The sequence below is a fragment of the Equus przewalskii genome, chromosome 9 (assembly GCF_037783145.1).
Source record: "Equus przewalskii isolate Varuska chromosome 9, EquPr2, whole genome shotgun sequence".
In the NCBI taxonomy this organism is placed as follows: Eukaryota; Metazoa; Chordata; class Mammalia; order Perissodactyla; family Equidae; genus Equus; species Equus przewalskii.
Genome location: NC_091839.1, coordinates 54,439,446 through 54,457,004, shown reverse-complemented (window position 1 = coordinate 54,457,004; position 17,559 = coordinate 54,439,446). Strand labels below are relative to the sequence as shown.

Sequence of the window (17,559 nt, the reverse complement as noted above, 5' to 3'; positions counted from 1 at the left end):
GAATTAAATCTATGGTTCTTACACACACACATACACAGATACACTGTACACTTCTCTTCTGTAATATATTTCACAATTCAACTATTTCTATCTACAAGTCTCTTTGTCACCAAAGCCTGGTTCCTCTCCCTCAAAACCTGTCCTATTTTAGCAATTCTGTCTCAGTCAATGGCATCACAAAACATAAAAAACAAACCAGGGGCCTGTTAGTCTTCTATAATCTTTTCTCCCTACTCCCTAGGCACCAAGTGTATAAATCCAGTCTCATAGCAATCTCTGATTTCACAGTGCTCACTATAGAGAGACAATGGTGTCTGTAGAACCAGCTAAACAGACACTCATTATTCCATCACAAAAATGGAGCTGGTGACCAATGTTTTGCATGAAGGGTTAGAGGGTTAGAAAGGCTTAGACCTCCATAGGTCTATACTACGAAGAACAGAAAAAACTGGACCTTTAGAGATACATATGTAATAAAGGTATAAAAACATGCTGCATGCAAATCATACACACCAACTTCTAGGTAGTGGCTAACTCTAAGGAAAGAGGAAGGAAAAGGGATGTAAGTTGGGGGAGCCGCAAGATTCTAGTTCTTAACGAATAAGAGAAAATTGATGTGGCACGATATTTCTGCATGCTAAATCTGGATGATAAGATTGTCTATTAAATTAGCTAATGTAATTCATTACGACAGAATATTTCATAAATAAAAATACTATTAAAATCTTAATTTTGAATAATGGTCACCATAAAGATAATTACCTACAATTATTGTTAAACAATGGTTTCAACACTTATCACAACATTTGGGTGACAGGCGCTAAATAAAAGTTTGTGATGTGAATGAAGAAAAAAAGATCTTCATAGGATGGGAATGGTGTGGGATTCAGGCCAGGGAACTGCCTTTTCTAAGGCGGTTTGATGTGTAGAAAGAGCAAGGATTTCAGTGTCATGCAGACCTGTTTTTTTTTTTTTTAATTTATTTTTTATTTTTTTTGAGGAAGATTAGCCATGAGATAACATCTGCTGCCAATCCTCCTCTTTTTGCTGAGGAAGACTGACCCTGAGCTAACATCCGTGCCCATCTTCCTCTACTTTATACGTGGGACACCTGCCACAGCATGGCTTGACAAGTGGTGCCATGTCAGCACCTGGGATCTGAACCGGCGAACCCCGGGCTTCCGAGAAGCGGAACGTGCGAACATAACCGCTGTGCCCCTGGGCTGGCCCCAGACCTGGTTTTGAAACTCACTTGGACCCATTACCAGCCATGTGACTTCAGAAAAATGCTTTAAACTCTGTAAGCCTTATAAAGGTCACGTTAACTATCCCTACTATGTAGAATTCCTCACCAAATATTAATGTCTTTCCCATCACTTTGAAGAGGCTTGCCAATTTCTGAAAAAAAAATTTAGAGTATTGCTATTTTGTCAAGGATTTTTTACTGGGCCGAGTATATATACACATATTCTTTCATATAAGTGTATATACTATATTCCTTTATATTTGGGAATGGGGTTTAAGAAGTCCCTAGGCATGAATTTAATTTTCTCCTTAGTTCTTTTATTGGACTAAGAATATAAATAAATTGTTAACCAATACTTTACTCATCTGAAGCATCCAAGTGGCCGGGAAGGCCTTGACCCCCAAGAGAAGAGATGTTGGACTTTACAGTCACATATTTATTTTAAAGCTGAAGTCAATTTTACAGTTAATTAGGCAGAACTTTCATTACATATGGATCCAACTAATCTAAATCAGTCCCTCTGTTTCCTTTGCAATGTCTTAAGTAGAAGCATTCCTCCAGGTGTTGACATAGATGTTTGGTCTAGGTGGTCCCAAATGGGAATGCCATCAGCTTTGACTTCCAAGAGAGCTGACTAGATAAGTAGCCTCCATCACAAAACCAAACCGCAATAGGGCGAGTTCCTTTCTGGGTGTCCTACAGGTCACACAAGTATCTCAGAGTTCAAATTACTTTTTCAAATCCTAAGGACACTGTGATTATAGGTGTGAGTTACTTGCTTTTCACATCTCCTCAGCAATGTACCAAGTCAATTAAAATTGAGAAAAAGTCCTGAAATCAAATGAAGAAGTCCTTAAAACTAGCCTAAGATCTTGTTTCTTCAACCGTATTCAAATTGGAAGCTCTTCTGAAATGTAGGGAAAGGCAAGGAGTTGTTGATTCTTATTGAGGTTGATAGTCTTGGTGCCTAGCACAGGGCTTGACTGAGCTTTCAGTACACAGTGGTTTAAACGAATGGATGTGGAGACAGAACAGAAACAGTGTGGGTAGGAGTATACCAACATCAGCAAACAGGGAGAGCACGAGAGAGGAATAGGCAGCTTTTCTTTTGCAAATGGTGCAGAAACGGAGACTTTGATGTTGGGCTAATAAGCAAGTATATGTTTTCAGGGGTGTGGAAAAAAATAGACTCTGGTAAGATTCCAGATCCTAGTTGAAAATATTTGCAGAATTCTCCCTCATGCAGGGCTTGCAGTTAATGACCTCTAAATAATCATCTAGCATTCATTAATCTTGTGATCATAGCGATTAACACATATTGGTTACACACATGAAGAATTCTCCAAACACCCCAAAATCCTTTGATGTTGTTTATTAAAACAAACCTATTGTTCCATCCTCCACATTTTCCATTAAAAATGGAGTACTATAGCATACATCATTTCCTCAATGTTCCTGAAAGAATAAACAACTGTTAGAGATAATTCTAAGATAAGTAGGAAAAAGTCCTCTAAAGCAAGCACCAAAAGGTTAACAGTGGCTGTGTGTTAGTTTCATATGGATTTTTCCTATTTTCACAATCCTGAATAATGTACTGCTTTAAAATAATGTTACTTTAATAACGAGAAAAATAAATGTATTTAAAAATCCTCTAGTATCGTCCTAATCAAGGCTCCTGAATGTCACTCTTACGGCGTATTTTTCTCAGCTATACATTCTGCTCCATGGGGAAGTCCACTGAGTGTCTTACAGATGGTGGGATAAATCTGTTTTTGGAAAAGGAGAGGACCTGTTGAACTGGTTCCTCCCGCAGAGAACCACTAGCTATTCCACAATCATTCTGCTCTGCCATGTGCCAAGAAGTTTATTATTGGAACTTGCTTTTTTAGGAAAGAATTTATTAACAGACCAGATCTAACTACCTCTACCGTAATTACAACTGTGCAACCACAGGCCCTGTTCTGGTTTATCAACAAACTCTTCCCCGAACCTGTCCTCCTTTTACCCTGCTGGCAGTGCAGTTATTCGTGACAATCAAGAGTAGAAAGATGTGGACCTTGAAAAGTCATCCAACCATCCTGGTAGCCATAAAATTTTCAAAATAAGAGGATTTTATTAATATAATTTTATTTATGGTGATAATAAATTTAATTGATTCTTATGGTTTTGCATTACAAATTTAATATTCACAGCCACCCCTACTGAGAACTCTCAGATACAGCCCTTCATGTAAATTGTGTCCATTAACTTCATCAAATGTCAGTGGGAATAATCATTCGTGTTGGAAATGTTCCCATCTCCACTTTCAGACAAAGGGTCACAGGTTCACTTAGTGAAACAGCTTGAGCAATTGTACTGAAATCACAACTTTTAACAAGCATCCTTTTTATAGACAGAAGGAAAACTTTAATGTATCGACATGAACCTGAACTGTGCCCTTGAAGTGTTTTAGAAAGGCATGCACTTGAAATCGGAATGCTGAGGAATCCACGATGAACTACTTAAAATGTAAATTTAGCTCTCTCTTGTACCATCTGTAATGACTGCCGACTCCTATTAATGAGCTGGTGATACAGTAAGAAACAATGGTGCCCTTTCAAAGCCATAGGTGGTAGCTGCAAGCTGATTTATGATCTAGCCTTACCTTTCTCCATTATCTGCATCACTTGACAAGCATCTCTTTCCCCAACCCCTCTATTGTTTCAAATCTAACACCTAAGCTGCTGGGACTTCCAATAGCACCGTTTGCTTCTTTGCAAAAGTATCACCCAAACCCAGTGATCCAGAAGTCGAACTCAGTCATTCTGCACAATAAAGATAACGGCTCCTGGCCGGGTCCTATCGCAAAGCTTTCTAACACAGTCGTGAATGGTCGAGCTTCAGACTCGCCTTCATTCAGCTGCAGTCTGTGTACCTGTTCAGCAGCGATGATAAACCCTGAGCAGGAGGTGCTCCAATGGCCAAACAGAACAGCTTGTAGTTTTTAACAAAACCTAGATTGCTGTGGCTTTTTATTCTTAAAAAAATTTGCAAGCATTGAATCCTCTCACATATCCATCAGACATGTCTATAGGCAAACTCAGGAGTCATAGTTTAGCCACAATATCGTTTAGAAACTGACCTCAGGGAGCCGAGGGCTTTTGGTGTGGAGCACAGGTACCTGCTGTAGTTGTAAAGACCAGCCCCCTTTCCTCTACTTTGTTCTCTTTCAGGAGGGAATTTTCAAGAGACTAACCCAGCGCTTCAGCCTCACATAAACCGTGTGGTCTCCTAATTCCACAGGTTCAGCTTTGCTTTGGCATTACTTTGTTTGGATTAAATCAGAATATAAGGTTTAGCTCCGCACCATGCCTCGCGGCCCTTCCTTGATTGATTTAGGCTGTGCTCTTGCTCAGCGCCAGGAGGAGAAGTCAGCAGCGCCCCTGGCCAGGGAAGAACGCTCAGGCAGGCTCCCCTTTCCCCACCAGCTCTCATTTATATTCCTGAGCCGTCTGACAAGGATGCTACACAGTGGTTCTATCTGTCCACGGGTATAAATAAACCGTAAATGAAATCTTTCAGCACAGACGCAAAGTGCTTTATTATCAGCGTGCAATTTAGGCAAATAATAATAGTGCTTTGTTAAAGATGTGCTCCCTGAGACTGTTAATGTTCCGCTGGAAAAATGTAGCGCTTCCTGATGGCCCAATGCGGTTTGGTTTTGTGATTCCGTTTAGATGGAGCGCTGAGTAAATGGAGGGGAAAGTGGCTTCTGCATAATAAAACAGACGTGCTCTGCGAAGTGTCACATCCAGTCCTGAGGTGAAACTGGTCCAGAGGCACGTCTGCAATTTCAGGTTGCTCCTTGCAAAGGATCGCTTATCTTGTCTTAGGGACCTCTGGCTGAAGGGGTCTGAAGGGTACAATTCCTCAGGCTCCTTTGGTCACTTGTTTGATGACCTTCCTGTTCAGAGTGAGTTAAAAATTAACCAAGGGCTGAGAAAAAATCAGGGTGGGCAAAATGAGAGAAAATAAAGTGACATACAGGCCTTAGTCACATAGCTCAAAGGGAAACTTAGAATGTTTGCAGATGGGCAAGGAGACAGTCAGAGAGCAATGAACTATCCCCAAAGGCAATGGGGTCCCAAATGATTGCCGCTTGCCCACTGATTGCAAAGCCACAGCTGTCTTTTTCCTGTTTTGAGAAATTTTGAGTTACTTCCTTAGCACATTGAAGTACAGACTTGGATGTTTACTTGTGATCAAACTAATTAAAATCATTTTTTTAAAATGACTTTATTGAAGTATGACCGACACATAAAAAGCTGTACATATTTAGTGTATATAACTTGATGAGTTTGGGGATAAGTATACACCCATAAAACCATCATCACCATCAAGGCTATAGACATATCCATTATCTCCCAAATATTCCTGCTGCCCCATTGATAATGATGATGATGATGATGATGATGATGATGATGATGATTTGTGTGTGTGTCTGTGTATGTACTTGTGGTATGAACACTTAACATAAGATCTACCCTCTTAGCAAATTTTAAGAATATAATATAATATCCTTAGCTATAGGCACTATGCTCTGTAGTAGATCTAATTTAGCTTGCATAACTGAAAATTTGTACCCTTTGGCCATCACCCATCCATTTCCCCTTCCTCCCAGCCCCTGGCAACCACCATTCTACTCTCTGCTTCTATGAGTTTGACTATTTTAGATTCCACATGTAAGTGAGATCATGTAATATTTGTCTTTCTGTCTCTGACTTATTTCACTTAGCATAAATCCTCCAGGTCCATCCATGTTGTCACAAATGGCAAGATCTCTTTTTCTTTTTCTTTTTTTAAGGCTGAATAATATTCCATTGTGAGTATATACCACATTTTCTTTATCCATTCATCTGTCAATGGGCATTTAGGTTGTTTCCATATCTTGGTTATTGTTAATAATGCTGCAATGGATATGAGAGTGGAAATATCTCTTCGAGATCCTGTTTGCAGTTCCTTTGTATCAATACCCAGAAGTAGAATTGCTGGATCATATAGTAGTTCTGTTTTTAACTTTTTGAGGAACCTTCATACTGTTTTCCATAACGGCTGTACCTACTTACATCCTCTTCAACAGCATGCCAGGGTTTCCTTTTCTCCACCTCCTTGCCAACACTTGTTTTTTTTTTTTTTGGATAGTGGCCATCCTAACAGGTGTGAGGTGATTTTCATTTCCCTGATGATTAGTGCTGTCGATCACCCTTACGCATATCTCTTGGCTACTTGTATGTCTTCTTTGGAGAAAGTGATAAATTCAATCTTAATCATTTCTAATTTCCCTCACAAGCTTGCAGGTGTGAAGTTGGTTAAAGGAGGAGACGTTATTTATTTATACTGACACCTAAAGAGTTAGCATTTGCAACTTTGACTATTTAAGGACAACTGCAGAAGTCCATGACCTACCTACGGTATTAATTCAGCAACTTAACAAGCAATTTAACAATTATTGAATTCCTTTTCTGCACCAGCCGCTGCCCTGGAAGATGGGGATATAAGAGTAAATAAAATAGAAGAGGTTCCTGTTCTTGTGGAATTTAACATCGTAGTAATGACACATCATTCCGATGAAGCAGGAATTTGAGTTAAGCTCTTTGCAAGACTCTTGTGTGGAGGGATTCATTTAGCAGATACAGAAGCGGAGCTCATTGCTTGGCCTCCTATCCTTATAAGACTTTGCTGTTTTCTTTTGATTATTATGAAATGAGCAGCTCTATTGAAGAGCTACATAGTATTGTCGGACAATCGGAAGATTCTTGAAAGTGTCCAGGTGTGGTCTTTGTGCATCTACTGAATTTCGGCCCACACTTGACTTTTCTTTTCAAGGATAAAAGTTATTTGGGGAAAATACTTCTTTAGCATTTTATAGTAAATATTATTTTTCAAGCACTGAATATCCTCTTTGCTTTTTTCCCCCAACAACCTTCACAATTCAGGGCCTCAAACGGGCTGAGTTTTCTAGTACTAAGAAGGATCAGATTCAGAGTTATTTGACAATCAAAATTCCACCCTATCTCTGGGCTGATTATCCGTATTTTGCGGCAAATCTTACCTTCCATTGTATTATAGCTAAACCTATTTCAGATAAGCATTGGTTTAATAGACTCTTTAAACTTGATCTTCTTTGTATACATTGAAGTAATTTGCTACCCAAATATTTCTTTTGAATTCTTATCTGTCTCTTTTTTCCCTTCTCTTCCTCTACCTTTCATCTCAATCTCCCCAGAAGTTCTATAGCAGAAATGGGATAGAGTTAAAGAGTGTCAGTGTGAGAGAGGAGAGTATACCAGCATATTGTATTTTATGAGAAATAGCTGAGCGGTAAGACAGGGGAAGAAATATGTTTCAGATAGAATCAAGGAAAAGAAACCAGATAATTTCCTTGCATTTTCAAAATCAAGTTTTTCACAATGTGGCACCATTTGTTGTTTTGGTTATTGTTTGTTTGACTAAGTTAATAGAATATCAAATTAGTATTCAAATGTAGTACATCCAAAGTGTAACATTAATTATTTTAGTATTGTCTGTATCCTTTAGAACATTCATCCTTTGGCTTCTCCTATAAATGTGAAAAATGAATTCATTGAATAATACTATCACTGTAAAGAGACAGGTGCCTCTTAAACCCATTAGATAATGCCTCTGTGGAAACTGAGCCACAGAGAGAGTAAGTAACTTGTTCAAGTCACACAACTAGTGAATGGCAGAGGGGAGATTTGAACCCAGGTATCCTGGCTTTTAACCAGGTGCCTCTGCTTTTGAATCTACTAAATACTGTCTGTTAAGAGCTCTAAACTTTTAAATATATACTTATGAGTGTTTCAGAAACACTTGGAGAGTTTGTAATAATGTGGATTTCTGGTTCCCATTCCTAAGAGTTCTGATTCGGTTGGCCTGGGATGGGTATCAGGAAGCTATTTTTAACAACAGTTCTAAGTAATTCTGATGGACATGGTCCATGGATGATTTTTTGAAAACAATGGTTTGTAGCAATGGGAAGAAGGATGGTAAAGCTGTTAAGGGCATAGGCTGAGAAATTGAGTAGTCTGGGCTGGTGATCCTAAGTCCTCTAGCTGTGGGCATGTTGCTTACACTCAGTTTTCTAATTTCTACAAGGAAGGGTGGGGATAAGGGATTTTCGTGCGGATTTAGTTCCTTAATTTATTGAAAATGCTAAATATGGTGCTGGCAAATACTAAGCCCTCAATTTATGTTAGCTATTATTAATGTGGCAAGGGTAACTTGTAATTAATTCAAGTGCTGTGCATGTAGATACCACAAAAAATATAACAGAAATGTTTTTTTCTTTGATCCCAAAAGAAAAATGAGTATTCTGACTTTAATTTATTTCTAGCATTCTTTATTTTTTTCCCCTACCTTTAAAATCATTTCTCCCAAGTTTTCAACTTTAGCTCTTAGGTTCCTGGCTTTCTCTCTCCTTTTGAAAGAACAGTAATCTGTTTTTCTGCCTTCTGGATCTCCAGCTGAGTTAACCTGATTGTGTAGCATTAAATTGGGTCAGTTAGGGGAAAAAAGGTAGGGGTGGGAGAAGATAAAAGGCTTTTACGGAAATCTGAGATTAAATTCTCACCAACTAGTGGAAGTGTCATCCGGGTCTTTGTTCTCTGTATCTTCTTTTGTGCTAGTGTGGTTACATGACATAAAGGTGAATTATGTAAGTAATGCTATTTTACTCCTTTTGGCATAATCTCTATTCTTTCTCTTCTTTCCAATGATGACAGACAAGCTCCTCAGGGAATATTCAGAAGCCTTTGTAGTAGAAGGGAACTGAAAATGAACCAATATCTTTTGATAAAAGAAATGCTGCCTGAACTGCATGAAGTGAGCATGGAGTTTATCTGTAAATACTCCAATAGCATTCTACTCATCAGCTAGGAAAATCAAATACTATATTATGTAACTGGAAATTTAATCTCTGATTAAGATAGAAGAATGGAGAAATTAAAAGTGGAATATGAAAACAGAAGCACTGCCCTGTTGGCCCCATCACATGCTCCTGATGGGTCCATTGAGTCCTTGTCCATATAAGCATCATCCCCTTGAGTAGAGGAAGAAGTATGTGAAGAAAGGTCAGAACATGGAAGGAAGGGAATATTAATTGTCTTATTCCCAGGACTATCTGGAGCTGCTAAGAAGGTATGTGAGTTCCCAACCTAATTTTAGCAACTTCGATTCAGACTGCAGGGTCCCAAGATACCTGGTTTCTATCTTGTCCTCTTGGCAAGATTCTGGAGAGCCAAGATTTTCCCACCCTTTTATGGGGTCAAATTGTCTCTCGAAGCTTGGTGGGTGATATAGCTATGTTGCCTATCTTAAAATTCTTGTGAAGGAACTAAGTGTTGAAAACTCCCTGAGCTATCCTCATTTCCTATTATCACCACGTCTAGAGACTTTTTACCTTTCAGTTTTTAAAGAACAAAAGAAATGCTGTCAATTGATTTGCCATATCTCAACAGTTTGACTTAATCCCTGTTTCTGTTCACAATCATGGATAAATTAAACAGTCCTGAAATGAGCTGAATAAATAGATATAATATACTATTTAAACATGAGAAATGTGGCATGTAAAAAATAGGAGAACCAAAGAACTAAATGTAATTACATAAAGTAATTAGTATAAATTTGCATGGTGTTTACATACGTGTTATACATATAATATGTGCCATGTGCTTTTTACTTTAGACCAACAAAACTTTCTGCGATGACAAAAGTATTCTACATCTGTGCTGTCCATAAGAGTAGTCAACCAGTCACAGGTATGTGACTGTTGAATTCTTGAAATGCTGCTAGTATTGATGTGGGCTCGGAAAGCCGAGGAGTGGAAAGAAAGATTTCTTGGACTCTTAAGGTCTGGTAGTAGTGCTCCTTTATTCAGAGAATAGCATGGGGACAGGACCCATGGGCAGTGAAGAGCTGTAGGCATGGGGACAGGACCCATGGCCAGTGAAGAGCTGCAGCACGGGGACAGGACCCATGGGCAGTGAGAGCTGTAGGCATGGGGACAGGACCCATGGGCAGTGATATGGCTTGCAAATATTTTCTCCCATTCCATAGGTTGCTTTTCACTCTGTTGATTGTTTCTTTTGCTGCATATAAGTTTTTAAGTTTTATGTAGTCCCTTTTATCAACTTTTGCTTTTTGTTGCCTGTGCTTTAGGGGTCATATCCAAGAAAATATTGCAAAGTTCTATGTCATAAAGTTTTCTCCTATGTTTTCTTCTAGGAGTTTTACAGTTTCAGGTCTTATGTTTTGCCTTTAATTCATTTTGAGTTAATTTTTGTATATAGTGGAAGGTAAGGGTACAACTTCATTCTTTTGCATGTGGATATCTAGTTTTCCCAAAATTAATTGAAAAGCCTTTCCTTTCCCCATTGTGTAGACTTGGCACTCTTGTTGGAGGTCACTTGACTGTATGCATGTGGGTTTATTTTTGAGTTCTCTATTCTGTTCCATTGGTCTATATGTCTGTCTTTATGTGAGTACTTTGGATGTTATGGACGGAATGTTTGCATCCCCTCAAATTCATATATTGAGGCCTTAAGCCCCAATGTGACTATATTGGAGAAAGGGCTTGTGAGGAGGTGATAAAGATAAGGTGGGGCCCTAATCCGATAGGGCTGGTGTGGAGGAGGTCATATATATCCATCCACCTACATTCATTCAGCCACATGTTGTTTAATCGTGCTTACTATGATCTTTTCTAGGCTTTGGGGAAATTAGGTTCATAAAATAATATGTATTCCTTACTGGACACTTTGAGGTGGTTACTTTTATTCCCATTTCCAAATAAAAAAGTAGTGATATTCTGATAAAATAAATGACTTGCCCAAGGTAACACAAATAATCTTCTCACTACAAACTCAGGGCTATTTCCACTAGAAACTCTTAGAAGATGGCATATTACATTCAGTTGGATATCTGTTCGGATGTAACTTGAAATTCCATTGTCATTTCCTATCTGTTATATGAATATAAGCAAGCCATTTAGCATCTATGTTTTCTGTGAAATGAGAAATAAATGTTTAAGTGGATAGTCCAAGGATGAGCAAGACAGGGGTAACACTCCATGTCATGTCTTGGAGGAAAATGTTTACAAATAAATGCTATGATTGTGTCTATTACTTTAGACATCAGGATTTCCTGGGCTATATGTGTATCACTTTTAATGGGCATGGAATTTAGCAAATAACCATTAATAGGTAGTGGTATCGGTGCTATTAAATGCGTGAAATAGTCATACTAGCAGTCAGGCTATGGTCATAAAAAATGCTGACCTTAAGTATTATCTGCTTATTATCTCATTTGCTGAAAAGTTATTTTGCATCATTATAATTCTACAGATGTTTCACAGATGTCTTTAAGGATATATTTCTGCAGCTTGTTATTAAGCTAACTTCTGTGCACTGTGGCAGATTTCCATAGCATATTAATGAGAACATTATGGAATTGTAAATAAATATGTTTGTAGCAATCGAGATGAAGAGCAGAACTATAAAAATGGTTATAAAAATCTAATTAACATTTTAACAGTAAAAAGCTTGATGCCTTGATAACATAGGAGAATGGTTTCAGTCAGTAGATAAAATGGAGAATTCCCAAGTGGGCTTAAGAGTGGATAGAGGGGATGAAACATTGCTATCAATATTTAATGGGATGTGTCAGATTTTACCATCATTTGAATGAATGTAAATAGAGGTTACCATAGAAATCACCTTGACAGAAAACTGCACAAAATGTATAAACTATCCCTTAAGCAGCCTTGTAGGGATTACTATGATGTCCAACTATAGTCTTTTCATGTAATCTCTTGATCGTGGGGAAAAAAATGACAATATGTATGTGTGTGAATGTGTATGTATGCTCAATATAACTTGAAAATTCCATAAGAAGAGTATGGAAATTCTAGAGGCAGGTATATTCCTTTTTATTTATGTCATAATTACTCTTTGATAAAGCTGTAAATGCCAAAGTTATTTATAGCTTTAACAAAGCATCCATCATTGCCATGCTACTACAAAGACAAGGCAACCTCGGAGATGCTCATACTATTTGAATTTAATATGCTATTTTACATTTCAGTGATAACCTTCTTTTGTATCGTGGCTCTGTGATAATTAAGTGTTGCATTTTAGCAGCCTGGTCTTGCACCAATTAGGCCAGTTGCCTTTCCAGACGCAATCTTCTGTTGTCATTGAAAACACTTTTTATAATCTTTGAAAAAACTTAGCCACACATGCTCTCCTTTAACTATTCTACAATTACAACATAATCTCAAAGGTCAAAAAATCATACGTATTTCACAGAATCTTTTAGTAAAAGGAGATGATATTGCAAATTCTGCTGCTCATTAAAAAATGGGTGGAATAGGAATATGAGGTTGTAAAAAGAATAAAAAAAAAAACCAACCACCATTAGTTGCTGAACCAAAGCGGGGAAAATCCATTGTAAAACTATAAATGTAAAAAACATTATAATGATTATCTTAGAAGTTAAGGAGAAAAACCTGACACTTCTTTTTTTCTTCAAAAATTTATGTATGTTTGAATGGAATGAATATTATTTTTAATAGCATAAACATAGCATTATTCAATAAATGAAACAAATAAGAATCCTAGAGTTTCACTTTCTGATCAATTAACAGAGACAGAAAAGAGAAAATAAAAATGGAAATATTTAAGGGAAAAGATAGAAAGGGCAATAGAGAAAATGAGAAGCTAATCTGAAAGGGAGTGTTAGAGAGACAGAGGAAGTCTTTGACCATGAAGAGACAGAGCTAGTAAGGGAAGGGAGGAAAGGAAACACAAATAAAGGGAGTCTAAGATTCTCTCTCCACAGCTTCCCCTGAAAATATTTTACAGATTTAAAAGAAGAGAGTTCACATCCTTCAGAGGTGTTTAAAAATTAGATAGAGATGATTCATAAAAATAAATGGGCCCATTTCTTGTCAGACTTATAGAACTTTGTTTCTTTCTCTTATATCACTTGCATGAGGCCTTGGGTTTCACTGTTCTAAGCATCCCCATTGGTCTCTCCTGCTGGTCCATGAACTCCTGATTCATGTTTTAATCTCCCCAGGTCAAAGCTCCTAACCACAAAGGATTGAAAGAAAGACGTAAAGAAGATCAACAAAGAGAGACTGGCACACCTACAAACATAGAAAGAGGTTTGATATACTTCTTCCTGAAGCACAGAACAAACAGCCAGTAGAACTGCAGAGAGTAAGAATTGGAAATTTAAATAACCCATTGAAAGCTCAATTGATTAAATATCTATACAAGCTTGTAGCCAACACAGGAAATGAACACTATTTCAAGTACACACAGATTATTTTAAAAAATTTACTTGTGGAAGGCTATAGTGGAAACAACCAATTTAAAAAATCTCAACATCATGAAAACAACATTCTCAACCACAGTGTAATCATATTTTAGAAATTGGAAAAATTTTAAAATCTTTTCTTCCTGCCTATCCTGCATGATGATTTAAGGGGAGATTATACTTACAAACAATTTGTGGGTTAAAGAGGAAATTAATTAGAAATCAGAAAATATTTAGAACGGAATAAATATTAAAGCACTGTGTATCAAAACTTAGAAGATACAGTTAATGTGGATCCTAGGGAGCAATTGATATTCTAAATTTCTATATTAGGACAACATAAATATTTGAAAATATAAAGTCATTGTCAAAATCAGGATAAAATGAAAAAAAGAGAAACGGAATAATTTAGATGGAAGCAAATTAAAGAGATGGAAACAGAAGTTAATGAAATAGACAAAAGACCACAAAATAAAAATAATTAACAAAATTAAAGAGTTTCCTTAAAAGAACAATGAAATAAATAAACATCTGTCAAATTTGATATAAAAAGATAAACAGCACAGGCCCAAATATTGTCTGCAGAAAAGGGGATAAGCCCAACTATAAGATGTAAGTAGAGATTCAATAATCATAAGAATGTCCATTAAGAAACTTTATGCCTATATATTTCAAAACTCAGAAGAAATGTAAAAATCTTTAGGAAAAATATGAACAAACTAATTCAAGGAGAAATGGATAACCTGAATAAGAAAAACATATTAACGATTGTTGTTAAAAGCTCACTCTTGCCTGTCACTTAAAAATGTTTTTTAAAGTTTCAAAATTCTATAGTTATTTTAGTTATTCCTTCTCCTTCCTTCCTTCCCTACTCCGCTGCCTCCCTCTTTCCTTCCCTCCCCTTCTAAAAATTAGGTTTAATAAATCACAGAAAAAGAAGTCCCGAGAGAGCAGCTTCTGGGTTGGTTGATTCAGCCATTCAATGATGACATCATTTGGAACTCACATTCTTGTCAAATTTTCACTCTCCTTTCCTCAGCATATTGACTTGTTTTTGGTTAGCGCCCCTTCTATTTGCAAGATAGCTGTGACAGTTCCATGGAAATATGAAAACATGACTATGGCCAGCAAAAGAAGAGAGACAGTATGTCTCTTCGTATGAGTAAGAAAACCAATAGCACGGCCTCCCCCTCCAGAGTTCTCCTCATGTGTCATTGGCCAGAATTGTTTCACATGTTCATGCCTAGTTAATCACTGGCAAGGAAAAGGAAATCATCATGACTGGATTGGGCTAGTCAGAAAACACCGCCTCCTCTGGAGCTGGGGCTAGAGCCCTCCTTTCTTGCTGCACATATCTTGTGGAGAATGGTGTCTTTTCTTGTGGGATTTACTCGTCTCTTACTCTACTGCTTCTGTATATGCTTCTCTTCTGGCCTGAAAATTCCATTCTCAATTTTTTGCTAGGAAAATATTTTTTCATCTTTCAATACACATTTTGTATGTTACTTTCGAAGGGATCATAATGATGAGAAATAAAATGACGTAAGTTGGTACACTCAAGTTTAAATAATGTTTTAAAAATAGTCTTTGCCATCTGAAAAACAAATTCTTGCAATACAAACACAGGTAAGAGTATGAGAGAAATGAAAAAACGAGTCATTGAACATCAGCTAATGTCAAGGAGATATGATGGGAAGCAAATATCCTGGTTCCTTGAGGAATCTAGGTCACTAAAACATAATATTTGTACTTCCTTGGGAGGAAATCAATAGCATCAAGGTTTTTGATAGAGGAATTCACAAACTCAAAATGAGGTAGCACAGGACATCAAAAACTCCTCATACTATAATGATGTGGCAATCCACTAAGATGGATGTGCCTGCCCACTCTGAGTGCAGTAGGCTGCAATCTGGGATGTGTGCAGTTGTCACTGACCATCCCAGATTGAGGTTCTTAGTCGAAACCTCAGTAGAGCTGAAAAAGGGAACAAAGAAAAAGGTATTTACTTAATTTTTTATACCTAAACAGGATATACCATATCTGGGAAGTGGCAGACCTGGTATTTCTCCCTCTCATTTGCTGATGGTCAGTGTAAAAGAAGAAACATCAGTAGATTCATGTTGCTTCACTTCCTTTTATCTCAGGATGTCCACAAGCACGTAGTCTAGGACTGGGAGAGAGAGGAGTTCACTCAGTTGGCAACCTTTGTGGATTGAATTGGGATTATAGCCATTGCGACAAGTCACTACTATGACCAAATCATTCTCTCAGTTAGTTACAAAGCCCAAGAAGGTGAGCAATCACCTGGTGCACGAATTAGAGAGAGAGGTTATGGCAGCCTTCTCCAGGCAGCCTTCTTTGACGCTGCCCTGCCATGAATGTAGTCACCTCTCTCTGTATGTTCTCTAATCATTATTCTGTATTTTGTAATGCCTTTTTTTTTTGATTATGTATTTTACTCCAGTTTCCAAAAGACTGTGAATTCCTTGATGTCCTACTTACTTTTTATCCCTAATCCTGGGCCTTTAATATAGTGGGTGCTCAATATGTACCTAATCTCACCCTACCCCAAGGCTGCCTCCAAGCAGCTGGACAGAGCTGAAGAAAAACACACAACCATAATGATTGGATTCAGTTTATGGCCGCAAATCTCAGGGACGTTTTTAGTTTTGCTCAAGGATCCTACCACCTTTCCCCAGCAATTCACTGAATAAAGGATTTTATACTTCTTTTCTTAACCTCTAATATCCCCACTATCTTTCACTCTCAGCTGATGAGTTTTTTATTTCACTGAGAAAATAGAAGCATAGAAGAAAACTTCCACATACCCCTCACAAAATATGCCAAATTGCCCGTATCCATATACTGTGCATTTCCTTTTTTATGTAACCAATGGACTGTCTGAGGCTCTAACCTATTTTGAGCACTGGATCATCCCCTTGTGTCAAGGGTTCTACCCCAAAGATGATTTATCTCTTTGTATCATCAATATTACTCTCTGTATGAAGCTTTATCAATACAAATATAATATCTTCCATTAAGAAAGACCTTTTTCTCCACATTCTCCTCAAGCCACTGAATCATATCTCTGTCCCCATTAATAGCAAAACCCTTACTCCTAGAAAGCACTGTCTCCTCTCACTGCCTCCATTTCATTTCTTTTGTGTTTAGATAAGGTTTCTGTCCACACCACACCCCTGAAAGAGCTCATGTCAAGGTTACTGCTAACTGCTAAGTAGCATTCTCATTAATGCAGTCTACCAGCTGCACTTTCCACGATTGATCATCCTTCCTCCTTGAAACACTCTCAGCACTAGATTTTTGGGATTCAGCTCTCTCCTGCCCTCCTCTGTCCTGAATGACTGCTCCTACTCAATCTCCTATGCTGGGTCACTTTCTCCTCAACCTTGGTGAGAGCACTTCAGGCTGTGTCCTTGGACCTCTTGTCTTTACTAGCAATGCTCACTCCCTTAGTGCCTTATTCAGATTGATGCTTCCTCTCTTAGTCTGCCTGGGCTGCTATAAGGAAATACCATAGACTGGGTGGCTTGAACAACAGGTATTTATTTCTCACAGTCATAGAGGCTGAGAAACCCAAGATCAAGGTGCTTGCATATTTGTTTCTTGGTGAAAGCCCTCTTCTTGGCTTGAGATGGCGGCCTTCTTGCTGTGTGCTCACATGGCTGAGAGAGCAAGCTCTGATCTCTCTTATTACTCTTGTAAGGACACTAATCTCATACCAGTGGCTCCTAATCATGACCTCATCTAAACCTGATTACCTCCGGAAGACCCCATCTCCAAATACCTTCACATTGGAAGTTAGGGCCTCAGCATTTGAATTTTGGGGAGACATCAACCTTCAGTACATAACAGCAACCACATGTATATATCTAGTCCATACTCACGTATTTAACTGCCACCTATTTGACATCTTC

General features: G+C 37.9%; 1 long non-coding RNA gene across 3 annotated transcripts in view; it reads left to right on the top strand.

Moving 5' to 3' along the window:
* LOC139073358 (uncharacterized) overlaps positions 1–17,559 on the top strand; it is a 201,748-nt gene that overhangs the window by 160,473 nt on the left and 23,716 nt on the right. For 2 of the 3 annotated variants that reach the window (XR_011522011.1, XR_011522010.1), the window contains one exon: positions 13,382–13,524. The exons of the other annotated variant lie outside the window; for it this stretch is intronic. This is a non-coding gene — a long non-coding RNA (uncharacterized lncRNA). The remainder of the gene's footprint in view (positions 1–13,381; positions 13,525–17,559) is intronic. 3 annotated transcript variants of the gene reach the window in all.